Below are 12,254 nucleotides of genomic sequence, written 5' to 3' on the forward strand. Positions count from 1 at the left end.
CACTTATTCTTTTGTGGTAAAAACATTTCACATATGTCAAAATATAACATTATACTCCATAAATATATACAGTGTTGTTGGGAAAACTGGATGTCCATAAGCAGAAGAGTGAAATTAGACACTTATCTCACACCATATTAAAAAACTTAACTTTTGCACTGTTGGTTAATTCAACCATTGTGGATGACTGAGGTGATTCCTCAAGGCTCTCAAACTAGAAATGCCATTTGACCAGCAATCCCATTACTGGATATATACCCAAAGGACTATAAATCATTCTATTATAAATACAAATGCACATGTATGTTTATTGCAGCACTGTTGACAATAGCAAAGACTTGGAACCAACCCAAATGCCCATCAATGATAGACTGGATAAGAAAAATATAGCACAAATACACCATGAAATATTATGCAGCCATGAAAAAGGATGAGTTCCTGTCTTTTGCAAGAACATGGATGAAGCTGGAAACTATCATTCTGAGCAAATTAACACAAAAACAGAAAACCAAACACCACATGTTCTCACTCATAAGTGGGAGTTGAACCATGAGAATATATGGGCACAGGGAGGGGTACATCACACACCAGGGCCTGGTGAGATGTGGGAGGCTAGGGGAAGGATAGCATTAGGAAAAATACCTGATGCAGATAACAGGGTGACGGATGCAGCAATCTACTATGGCACATGTATACCAGTGTAACAAACCTGCACTTTCTGCCCATGTACCACAGAAATTAAAGTATAATAAATGAATACAAACAATTTGATTAAATAACAGATAAAAGACCTTAACAGACACCTCAACAAAAAATAAGCATATGAAAAGATGTTCTGCATTGTATGTTATCATGGAATTGGGAATTAAAATGGAAAAAATTTATCAGATAGACTATAAATAATTGTACACTGAGAGATTAGATTAAATGAAAAAATATGGAAATATGCAAAACCTACTCTGATTTAAGAAGATATTGGAAATTCCCAATAGCTATAACAACAAGAAAGAATAAATTATTTATTTAAAATTTCCTCACTAAATGCCTACCTCAAAAAGTCTGAAAGAGCAGAAATGTACAATCTAATGTCAAACCTCAAGGGACTAGAGAAACAAAAACAAACAAAACCCAAACCCAGCAGAAGAGAAAAAATAACCAATATTAGAGCCAAAGTGAATGAAATTAAGAAAAAAAAAAAACAAAGAATTAATGAAACAAAAACTGCTCCTTTGATAAAACTAACCAGGAAAAGAGGAGAGAATATACAAATAAGCTCCATTTGAAATGAAACATGAGATATTACAACTAATCTCATAGAATTACAAAAGATTATTAAAGGCTACAAGGAACACCTTTACATACATAAACTATGAAACCTAGAGGAAATAGAGGAATTCCTGGAAGTATATACCCCCCCAGATTAAACCAGGAAGAAATACAAACTCCGCATGGACCAATAACCAGCAGCAAGATTGAAATGGTAATTAAAAAGCTACCAAAAAGTCCAGGACCAGATAGAGCCACAGCTGAATTATATCAAACATTCAAGGAAAAATTGTTACCAATCCTATAGACACTATTTTAAAAGATAGAGACAGAGGAAATCATCCTTAAATCACTCTTTGAAACCAGTATCACCCTAATACCAAAACCAGGAAAGGACATAACAACAACAACAAACTACAGGCCAATATCTCTGATAAACATAGATGCAAAAATCCTCAACAAAATACTAGCTAACAGAATCCAACAGCATATCAAAATGATAATCTACCATGATCAAGTGGGTTTGATAAGAGGGATGCAGGAATGGTTTAACACAAGTCAATAAATGTGAGACACCATGTAAATAGAATTAAAACAAAGATCACAGGATCATCTCAATAGACACAGAAAAAGCATTTGAAAAAAAAACAGTATTTCTACATGATAAAAACACTCAGCAAAATTGGAATATAAGGGATATACCTTCAGGCAATAAAAGCCATCTATGACAAACCCACAGCCACCATTACAGTGAATGGGAAAAAGTTGACAGCTTTCCCCCTGAAAACTGGAAGAAGGATGTCCACTTTCACCACTTCTCTTCAATACAGTACTGGAAGTCCTACCTATGATAGACAAGAGAAAGAAATAAAAGGCATCCAAATCAATAAAGAGGAATTCAAATTCTCATTGTTTGCTGATGACATGGTTGTATACCTGAAAAACCCTAAAGACTCATCCAAAAAGCTCCTAGGACTGGTAAATTGAATAGCAAAGTTTCTGGATAAAAAATTACTGTACACAAATCAGTAGCTCTGCTACACACTGAGAAAGACCAAGCTGAGAATCAAATTAAGAACTCAATGCCTTCAACCACCTTTACAATAGCTGAAAAAAAAAAAAAAAAAAGCTTAGGACTATACCTAACAAGGAAAACTACTGAAAGGCTGGGAGAAAAAATAAGTAAAAATTTAAAAAAAGAAAGGCTGGAAGAAAACATGGACGACACAAACAAATGAAAACACATCTCATGATCATGTATGAATAGAATTAATATTGTGAAAATGACCATACTGCCAAAAGCAATCTACAAATTCAATGGAATTCCCATCAAAATACCAGCATCATTCATTAAAGAACTGGAGAAAAAAATACAAAAATTTATGTGAAATCAAAAAAGAGCCCACATAGTGAAAGCAAGACTAAGCAAAAAGTCCAGGACTTTTGAATGGTATAAAAATAGGCGTATAGACCAAAGGAACAGAATAGAGAAGCCAGAAACAAAAGTCAAATACTTATAGCCAACCAATCTTCATTAAAGCAAACAAAAACATAAAATGGGGAAAGCCCACTCTATTCATCAAATGGTGCTTAGATAATTGTGAGCCACATGTAGATGAAGCTGGATGTTCATCTCTCACCTTATACAGAAGTCAACTCAAAATGAATAAAAGACTTAAATCTGAGACCAAAAACCACAAAAATTCTAAATGATAACATCATAAACACCCTCCTAGACATTGCGTTAGGCAAAGACTTCATGACTAAAAATGCAAAAGCAAATGCAACAAAAACAAAGATGAATAGATGGGTTTTAATCTAAAAAGCTTCTGCACAGCAAAAGAAATAATCAACAGAGTAAACAGACAACCCACAGATTGGGAGAAAATCTTTGCAGTCTTTACTTCCGACAAAGGACTTCTATCCAAAATCTATAAGGAACACTAACAAATTATCAAGAAAAAAACACACAATCCCAATGGAAAAAAGTGGGTTAAAGACATGAATAGACAATTTTATGTATGTTCTTTTGTGTGTGTGTGTGTGTGTGTGTGTGTGTGTATTGGAGTACTACTCAGCCATAAAAAGTTAGCGAGGTAATGGCATTCTCAGCAACCTGGATGAAATTGGAGACCATTGTTCTAAGTGAAATAATTCAGGAATGGAAAACTAAACATTTTATGTTCTCACTCATAAGTGGAAATTAAGCTATGAGGATGCAAAGGCATAAGAATAATACAATGGACTTTGGGGATGGGAGAAAGGAGGAGAAGGTGGTGAGGGATAAAAGACCACACATGGGGTACAGTGTACACTGCTTGGGCAATGGGTGCACCAGATTTCACAAATCACTACTAAAGAGCTTATTCATGTATGTTAAATAAATAGATCACTAGCATTAAAAAAATTCCAATGAAGAAAAATCCAGGACCAGATGGCCTCATTAGTAAATTATATCACACATTTAATAAATTATCACCAGTATTTCTCAAAATCCTCTAAAAATAAGAAGAGGAGAAATACTTCTTAATTTCTTTTATGAAGACAGCATTACCCTGATACCAAAGTGAAACAAAGCATCACAAGAAGTGAATATATACACCAATACTCCTTATAAATATAAATGCAAACATCTTCAATAAAATAACATCAACCTGAATCCACCAGCATATTTAAACAATGATGCACTATGGACAAATGGCATATATTCCAGCAATACAAGATTATTTCAACACAAGAAAATCAATCAATGTAACAGCACATTAATGGAATGAAAAGGGAAGTAAACCATGATTCTCTCAATACACACACACACACACACACACACACACAGAGCACTTGAAAAATCTCACATTCTTTCATGATAAAAACACTCAGAAATCTATTAAAACAAGAGAGCTTCCAAAACATGCCAAAGGGTATATACAAAAAAAACCCACTGGTGACATCATACTCAGTGGTTAAAGACTAAAACATTTTCCTCTGTGATCAAAAACATACAAAGATGCTGCTGTAACCAATACTTATTCTATATTGTCCTGAACGTTCTAACCAAAACAATTAGAAAAAGGAATAAAAGGCATCCCCATTTAAAAGAAAGAAGAAAAACTCTTTACGTGAATGACCCAACCTATATATGTAGTCCAAAATAATTTTAATGTAAATTATCAATTTACAGTTGTACATATTTATGGAGTACAAAGTGATTCCCTACCAAAATTTAAAAAAAACTAAGTTTTTCTTCATGTTATCTTATCACTATCACATTCAGTCCAAGGTGAAAATTATTCTATTGATAATAATTATCCATCTCCACACCTGGCTTCTGCTGAGATGGCTTAATGGTTCCATAAGTGACAAGCCCATGATCTTTTTGTGTGTGTGTGTGAATTAATAAAATGTATTTAAATTTTTTTATATTTTTTAAAGTTTATTTTACTTTAGGTACATACTATATCTCGATTTTCTCCCCATGTTAGCCCTCCCCACCTTCCCCTCCCTCCCCAACCCCCATTGTCTCTGCCCTACCCCGCCAACTGTCCCTTGTGTGTGATGCTCCTCTCCCTGAGTCCATGTGTTCTCATTGTTCAACACCCACCTATGAGTGAGAACATATAGTGCTTGGCTTTCTGTTCTAGGGTCAGTTTGCTGAGAATGATGGTTTCCAGATTCATCCAAGTCCCTACAAAGACACGAACTCATCGCTTCTTATGGCTGTGCAGTATTCCATGGTGTATATATACCACATTTTCTTTGTCCAGTCTATCATTGATGGGCATTTGGGTTGGTTCCAGGTCTTTGCTATTGTACACAGGTCTGCAACGAACATACGTGTGCATGTGTCTTTATAGTGGAACAATTTATAGTTCTTTGGGTGTATACCCAATAGTGGGATTGCTGGATCAAATGGAATTTCTATTTCTAGATCCTTGAGAAATCACCACACTGTCTTCCACAATGGTTGAACTAATTTACACTCCCACCAACTGTGTAAGAGTCTTCCTATTTCTCCACATCCTCTCCAGCATCTGTTGTCTCCAGATTTTTAAATGATCACCATTCTAACTGGGATGAGATGATATCTGCTTGGTTTTAATTTGCGTTTCTCTAATGACCAGTGATGATTAGCATTTTTTCATATGTTTGTTTGCCTCATCTATGTCCTCTTTTGAAAAGTGTCTGTTCATATCCTTCATCCACTTTTGAATAGGGTTGTTTGTTTTTTTCTCATATATCTGTTTTAGTTCTTTGTAGATTCTGGATATTAGCTCTTTGTCAGATGGGTAGATTGCAAAATTTTTTTCCCATTCTGTTGGTTGCTAATTCCCTCTAATGATGGTTTTTTTTGCTGTACAGAAACTCTGGAGTTTAATTAGATCCCATTTGTCTATCCTGGCTTTTATTGCCATTGCTTTTGGTGTTTTAGTCATGAAGGCCTTGACTATGCCTATGTCCTGGATGGTTTTGCCTATATTTTCTTCTAGTGTTTTTATGGTGATAAGTTTTATGTTTAAATCCTTGATCCACCTGGAGTTAATTTTAGTGTAAGGAGACAGGTAGGGGTCCAGTTTCTGCTTTCTGCACATTGCTAGCCAGTTTTCCCAACACCATTTCTTAAACATAGAGTCCATTCCCTACTGCTTGTTTTTGCTGGATTTGTCAAAGATCAGATGATTGTAGATATGTGGTGTTTCTTCTGGGGTCTCTGTTCTAACAAGCCCATAATCTTTTAAACATCACATACACTTTCTTACTGCACCCTCCAGCATATACTTTCTCATGTTTTGCCATATGTGTAGCCTGAGCATTTCCTAATTCTTCATATTTTTTAAACAATGCTACCTCACTTCGTCTTTCTCTGCTTGCATTTTACTAAGCAACAAAGAGAAATTAGACCATGCATTCAATGCCTTGCTTAAAATATTCTCAGCTCAGTATTAAAATTCATCACTTTGAAATTCCACCTTCCATAAAACAAAAGAACAAATCAGGCCACATTTGTAGACACTTTAAAACAAGAAACACCTTTTCTGCAGTTTCCAATAGCATGTTCCTCATTTCTATCTAAGACGTCACCAGGAACACTTTAGGAATTTATATTTCTGCTGACATTCTGTTCACGGCTATATATATATACATATGGATTTATATGTATATATATCTATATGTATATATATATAAAAACACATATATATGTATATATATAAACACACGCATACATATATATGTATGAATATATGTGTATATGTAATAGTTTTTTCTAAAGCTCTTTTCTTTTTTTGAAACCTCACCAGAGTCACCGTTGAAGACCACATTTCTAACAAACAACTCTTCAAGACAATCTAGGCCTTTGTAATATGCACCTAAGAATTATTTTGGCCTTTACCATTATTCAATTTCAGAGCCACTTCCATATTCTTAGATATTTTCTTTAGCATCCTCCTTCAATTTCTGGAACAAAAATCTGTATTAGTTTGCCATGTGTACCATATCAAATATTATAGACTGATTGTCTTAAACCACAGAAATTTATATGTTCACAGTGCTATTAGTTTGCCATGTGTACCATATCAAATATTATAGACTGATTGTCTTAAACCACAGAAATTTATATGTTCACAGTGCTATTATAGAAGACTAGATGCCCAAAATCAAGGTGCCAGAAACCTCTTTCCTAGGCTTGTGGATGTCCACTTTTTCCATGTCTTCAAGTGGTGATTTCCCTGTGCATTTCTGTATCTTAATCTCCTTTTCTTAAAAGGACATCGGCCATATTGAATTAGGACCTACCTCAATTATTTCATTTTACCATAATTATGTCTTTAAAAAACTAATCTTCAAAAACATCTGAGATACTAAAGAACAGGACTTCTTTAACATGTAAATAATGGGGAGACATCATACTTCACATAAAAAACATTGACTCCCATTCTGTGAATTGTCTTTTCACTGTTTTGATAATGTCTGTTAATGGAGAAAAGCTTTTAATTTTCACAAACTTTTTTCTTTTTTTGCAAGCTCCTTTATATTGTCATATCCAAAACATCATTGTAAATCTAGTATCATGAACATTTTTCTGTGTTCTTCTAAGTATCATAGTTTTAGTTCTCATATTCAAGTCTTTAGATCTATTGTTAAGTAAATTTTTGTATATAGCTTAAAAAGTACACTGTTCTTTCTCCATTTAATTGTATAAGAATATTTGGAGCAAGTCATTTAACTATATATATGAGGGTCTTGACTCCCTATTTTAATTTATTGTTATTTATGCTTGTCTTTATTCAAGTACTACATTGTTTTGATTACCACACATTTGTAAAAAATCTGAATTAAGAAAGCCTAGGTCCTCCAGCTTTTAAATTGCATTAAAATTTTGCGGTTATTATTGGTTTTTAGAGATTCCATATTTAAGACTTAGAATTTAACATAAATTAGGATTCCACTTTAGGATAAGTTTTGGTATTTTTGACAAAAAAGTAATTGTAATATTAATTGCTATTGCATTAAGTCTGTACATGTTTGGACAATACTGTAATCTTAACATTACGTTTTCTAATCTGAAAACATAAGCCATCTTTCTATTAATTTACATCTTCCTTAATGTTTTCAAACTTTTTTATCTTACAATGTGTACGTCTTGGCCATTTGATAACAAATATAGAGAAGAAAACTTGCTGTATTGGCCAAGCTGGTTTTGAACTCCTGGGACCAAGTGATACTTCTGCCTCAATCTGCAAAAGTAAAAACTGACTCAACCTCCCAAAGTGAAGGCATGAACCACTATGCCCGGCCAAGATTTATTCTTTGCTACATTTATGGAAAAAATCTTGTCCACATCTCTTTGAATTCATTATAAGGTATGAGGGACTTTCCCTTGGCAATTTCAGTTTTTTTTCAGACCATTATTTTATGTTGAGGGGTACATGTGCAGCCTTGTTATATAGGTAAGTTGTGTGCCACAGGGGTTTGGTGCATATGTTATTTTTTTATCCAAGTAATAAGTGTAGTGCACAGTAGGATCTTTGGTCTTCACACTCCTCCCACTCTCCACCTCAAGTAGGTCCTGGTGTCTGTTGTACCCTTCATTGTGTGCATGAGTACACAGAGTTTAGCGCCCACTTATAAATGAGAACTTGAGGTATTTGGTTTTCTGCTCCTGTTTTACTTCACTTAGGATAATGGACTCCAGCTCCATCCATGCTGCTGCAGAAGACATAATTTTATTTCTTTTTATGGCTGCATAGTATTCCATGGTGTATATATGCCATATTTTCTTTGTGGCCCCACTGTCTGTTGTTACCCCCATACATCCATGAATTCTCATCATTTAGCTCCCACTTATAAGTGAGAATATGTAGTATTTGGTTTTCTGTTCCTGCATTAGTTTGCTAAGGGTAATAACCTCTGGCTTCACCCATGTACCTGGAAAAGGCACTACCTCAATTTTTATGACTGTGTAGTATTCCATGGTGCATATGTGACATATTTTCTGTATCCAGTCTACTACTGATAGACATTTAAGTTGATTCCATGTCTTAAATTGTGAACAGTGCTGCAATGATCATACACACACATGTGTCCATACAGTAGAAAAATTTGTATTCCTTTGAGTACATACCCAATAATGAGATTGCTAAAACAAATCATAATTCTCAAAGGGACTACTTCCAGCTTTTCCTTGACATGTAATCCCCAGTGTTAGAGCTGAAGCCTGGTGCGAGTTGATTGGATCATGAAGGATAAATTTTTATGAATGGTTTAGTATCATTGCCTTGGTACAGTTCTCATGATAATTAGTAATATTTTATGAGATATTTAAAAGTCATCTCATATGACTTTTAAAAGTCTGTAGTGTCTCCCTCCACTCTCTTGCTTTTACTCCTACAATGTGACATGCTCGCTCCTGCTTCACCTTCTGTCATAATAATAGGCTTCTTCAGGCATCCCCAGAAGCTGATGGCAGAGCTATGCTTCTTGTACAACCTGCAGAACTGTGAGCTAACTGAACTTCTTTCTTTTTTAAGTTATGCAGACTAAGGTATTTCTTTGTAGAAATGCAAGAATGATCTAGTACACACATGAAAATAGCTGGCCTATGTTTTCTTTAAATTAATTATTATTATTATTTTACTTTAAGTTCTGTGGTACATGTGCAGAACGTGCAGGTTTGTTACAAAGGTATACATATGCCATGGTGGTATGCTGCACCTATCAACCCATCATCTAGGTTTTAAGCCTGACATGCATTAGGTATCTGTCCTAATGCTTTTCCTCCCCTTGCCCCTCACTCCCCCACAGGCCCTGGTATGTAATGCTCTTCTCCCTGTGTCCATGTGTTCTCAGTGTTCAACTCCCACTAATGAGTGAACATGTGGTGTGTGGTTTTTTGTTTTTGTATTAGTTTGCTGAGAATTATGGTTTCCAGCTTCATTGATGTCCCTGAAAAGGACATGAACTCATCCTTTTTTAAGGCTGCATAGTATACCTTGGTGAATATGTGTCACATTTTCTTTATCCATTCTATCATTGATGGGCATTTGGGTTGATTCCAAGTCTTTGCTATTGTAAATAGTGCAGCAATAAACATACGTGTGCATGTGTCTTTAGAGTAGAATGGTTTGTATTCCTTTGGGTGTATGCCCCAGTAATCGGATCACTGGGTCAAATGGTGTTTCTTGTTCTAGATCCTTGAGGAATCACCACACTGTCTTTCAAAATGGTTGAACTAATTTACAGTCTTATCAACAGTGTAATGGTGTTCATATTTCTCCACACTCTCATCAATATCTGTTGTTCCCTGACTTTTTAATGATCTCCATTCTAACTGGTATGAGATGATATCTCATTGTGATTTTTTATTGGCATTTTTCTAATGACCAGTGATGTGAGCTTCTTTTTTCATGCGGTTCTTTAGCCACATAAGTGTCTTCTTTTGAGACTGTCTGTTCTACACTACAAGGCTACAGTAACTAAAACAGCATGATACTTGTGCCAAAACAGATACATAGACCAAAGGAACAGAACAGAGACCACAGAAGAAACACCACACATCTACATACATCTGATCTTCACAAACCTTACAAAAACAATAAATGGCAAAAGGATTTCCTATTTAGTAAATGGTGCCGGGAGGACTGGCTAGTCATAGGCAGAAAACAGAAACTGGGTCCCTTCCATAACACCTTATATAAAAATTAACTCAGCATGGATTAAAGACTTAAAGGTAAAGCACCATACCATGAAAACCCTACAAGAAAACCAGGACAATACCATTCAGGACCTAGGAATGAGCAAAAACCTCATGACTAAAACACCAAAAGCAATTACAACGAAAGCCAAAATTGACAAATGGGATCTAATTAAATTAAAGAACGTCTGCGCAACAAAAAGGCAATCTAAAGAATGGGAGAAAATTTTTGCAATCTATCCATGTAACAAAGGTCTCAATCCAGAATCTACAAGGAACTTAAACAAATTTACAAGAGAAAAACAAACCCATGAAAATGTGGGTAATAGATATGCTTTCGCTTTTTCAGAAGTTTTTGATTAGTGGTTCTGTCTCATTATTCATATATCTATTCATATTTTCTATTCATTATTGGTGGGTTGTCAGTTTCTGGGAAGTTATCTATTTCATCTACATTAACTTATTTGCATACACTTATCCATTAAACTCTCTTATAATCTCTCAATTTTTTCATAGTAACGTCTCCACTGTATTTTGTGTGTGTGTGTGAGTGTAAAGAGATTACTTACACATTCATTTTTGTACACATTTAATTAATTTAGAACCTGAGACTTTTGCGATCAATTCCACAAACCTCTTTGTGTAGAGTAATGGACTATGCAGCAACGCTGAAGGAGCACAGTTTCTCTGCTTAGGAAGAGGATTAGTAGACATAATTGTGTGTGTCACGAGAAATTTGTAATCAAAAGATCAAAGTAAAATGAATGGCCCCAAAACCCGTTTTTTATTGACACTGTTGTTTTCCCACAGAGAATCTTAGAAAGATGTCACGTTTTCTTTTAAGGAATGAGATGACCCCACTTGTATCCCTGAATCATTCTTGGGAAAAACAGCAGAAGTAATTGGCAGTCACAGTTCTAAAATAAAACACTCACCACCTTCAGCCCACACCTTCACACCCTCATCTGCCTGCTCAATGGCTGTCAGTTCCATAAAGTCACCCTCTTCTTCTACTCTGTTATTACCATGAGAATTGAAATTTTCAAGCAGAAATAAAATCAAGTTGTAAATAAGTGAGTGGCGGCCCAAAGAAAGCCCTTTGAGCATGATATCCAGTTTTCAATCCACACTGCAGAGATACAAGGATAAACCACCATTTTGTTTCCCAAATTTTATTCAAGACCTCATACTAAATATTCCATATAAATGTAATTTAACCCTTGTCTTCCTCCTCTTCTTTGTCCTGGTTAATTTGGAAGTGTCAGAATTCATAACTCTCTTTGCTGTTAGTATCTACATGCAATCAATCTTGCTCTTGCTCCTTCAGATGGTCACCAACCCTCCCCAAGTTTCCCAGCTTTTCATTCATTTTGATCCTTTCTTGCAAAAAGCTGTTCAAAATTGACAGCATCCATGATTCCATCTTCTATGGGATGGGTGCAATCAAGAGTGAATTTCAGAATCTGCTTCTTTTCTTTTTGCCCACCTTCACCACAAGCTTTTTTAAGGGTGGCATGGCAGAGGAAGCAGAATGCCAGATATCTATAACATAATGATTTTCTTTTCGTTGGATGTATACCCAGTAGTGGGATTGCTGGATCATATGGTTGTTTAATTTTTAGTTTTTTGAGGAACCTGCGTACTGTTTTTCATAGTGTCTGTACTAATTTACATATCTATCAACAGTGTGTAAGAATTCCCTTTATTCTGCATCCTCTATAGAATTTGTTATCTTAACTTCTAATTTTAGTTATGTGATACCTCTCTTTTTTCTCAATCTAGTTAAAGTGGTGTCAATTTT

General features: G+C 35.1%; 1 pseudogene; it reads right to left on the reverse strand.

Annotated features, from left to right (window-relative positions):
* Positions 1-11,666: 11,666 nt before the first annotated feature.
* LOC118150482 (large ribosomal subunit protein eL22 pseudogene) lies at positions 11,667-11,969 on the reverse strand (annotated as a pseudogene).
* Positions 11,970-12,254: the final 285 nt, after the last annotated feature.

Source organism: Callithrix jacchus, chromosome X (genome assembly GCF_049354715.1).
Source record: "Callithrix jacchus isolate 240 chromosome X, calJac240_pri, whole genome shotgun sequence".
Taxonomy (NCBI): Eukaryota; Metazoa; Chordata; class Mammalia; order Primates; family Cebidae; genus Callithrix; species Callithrix jacchus.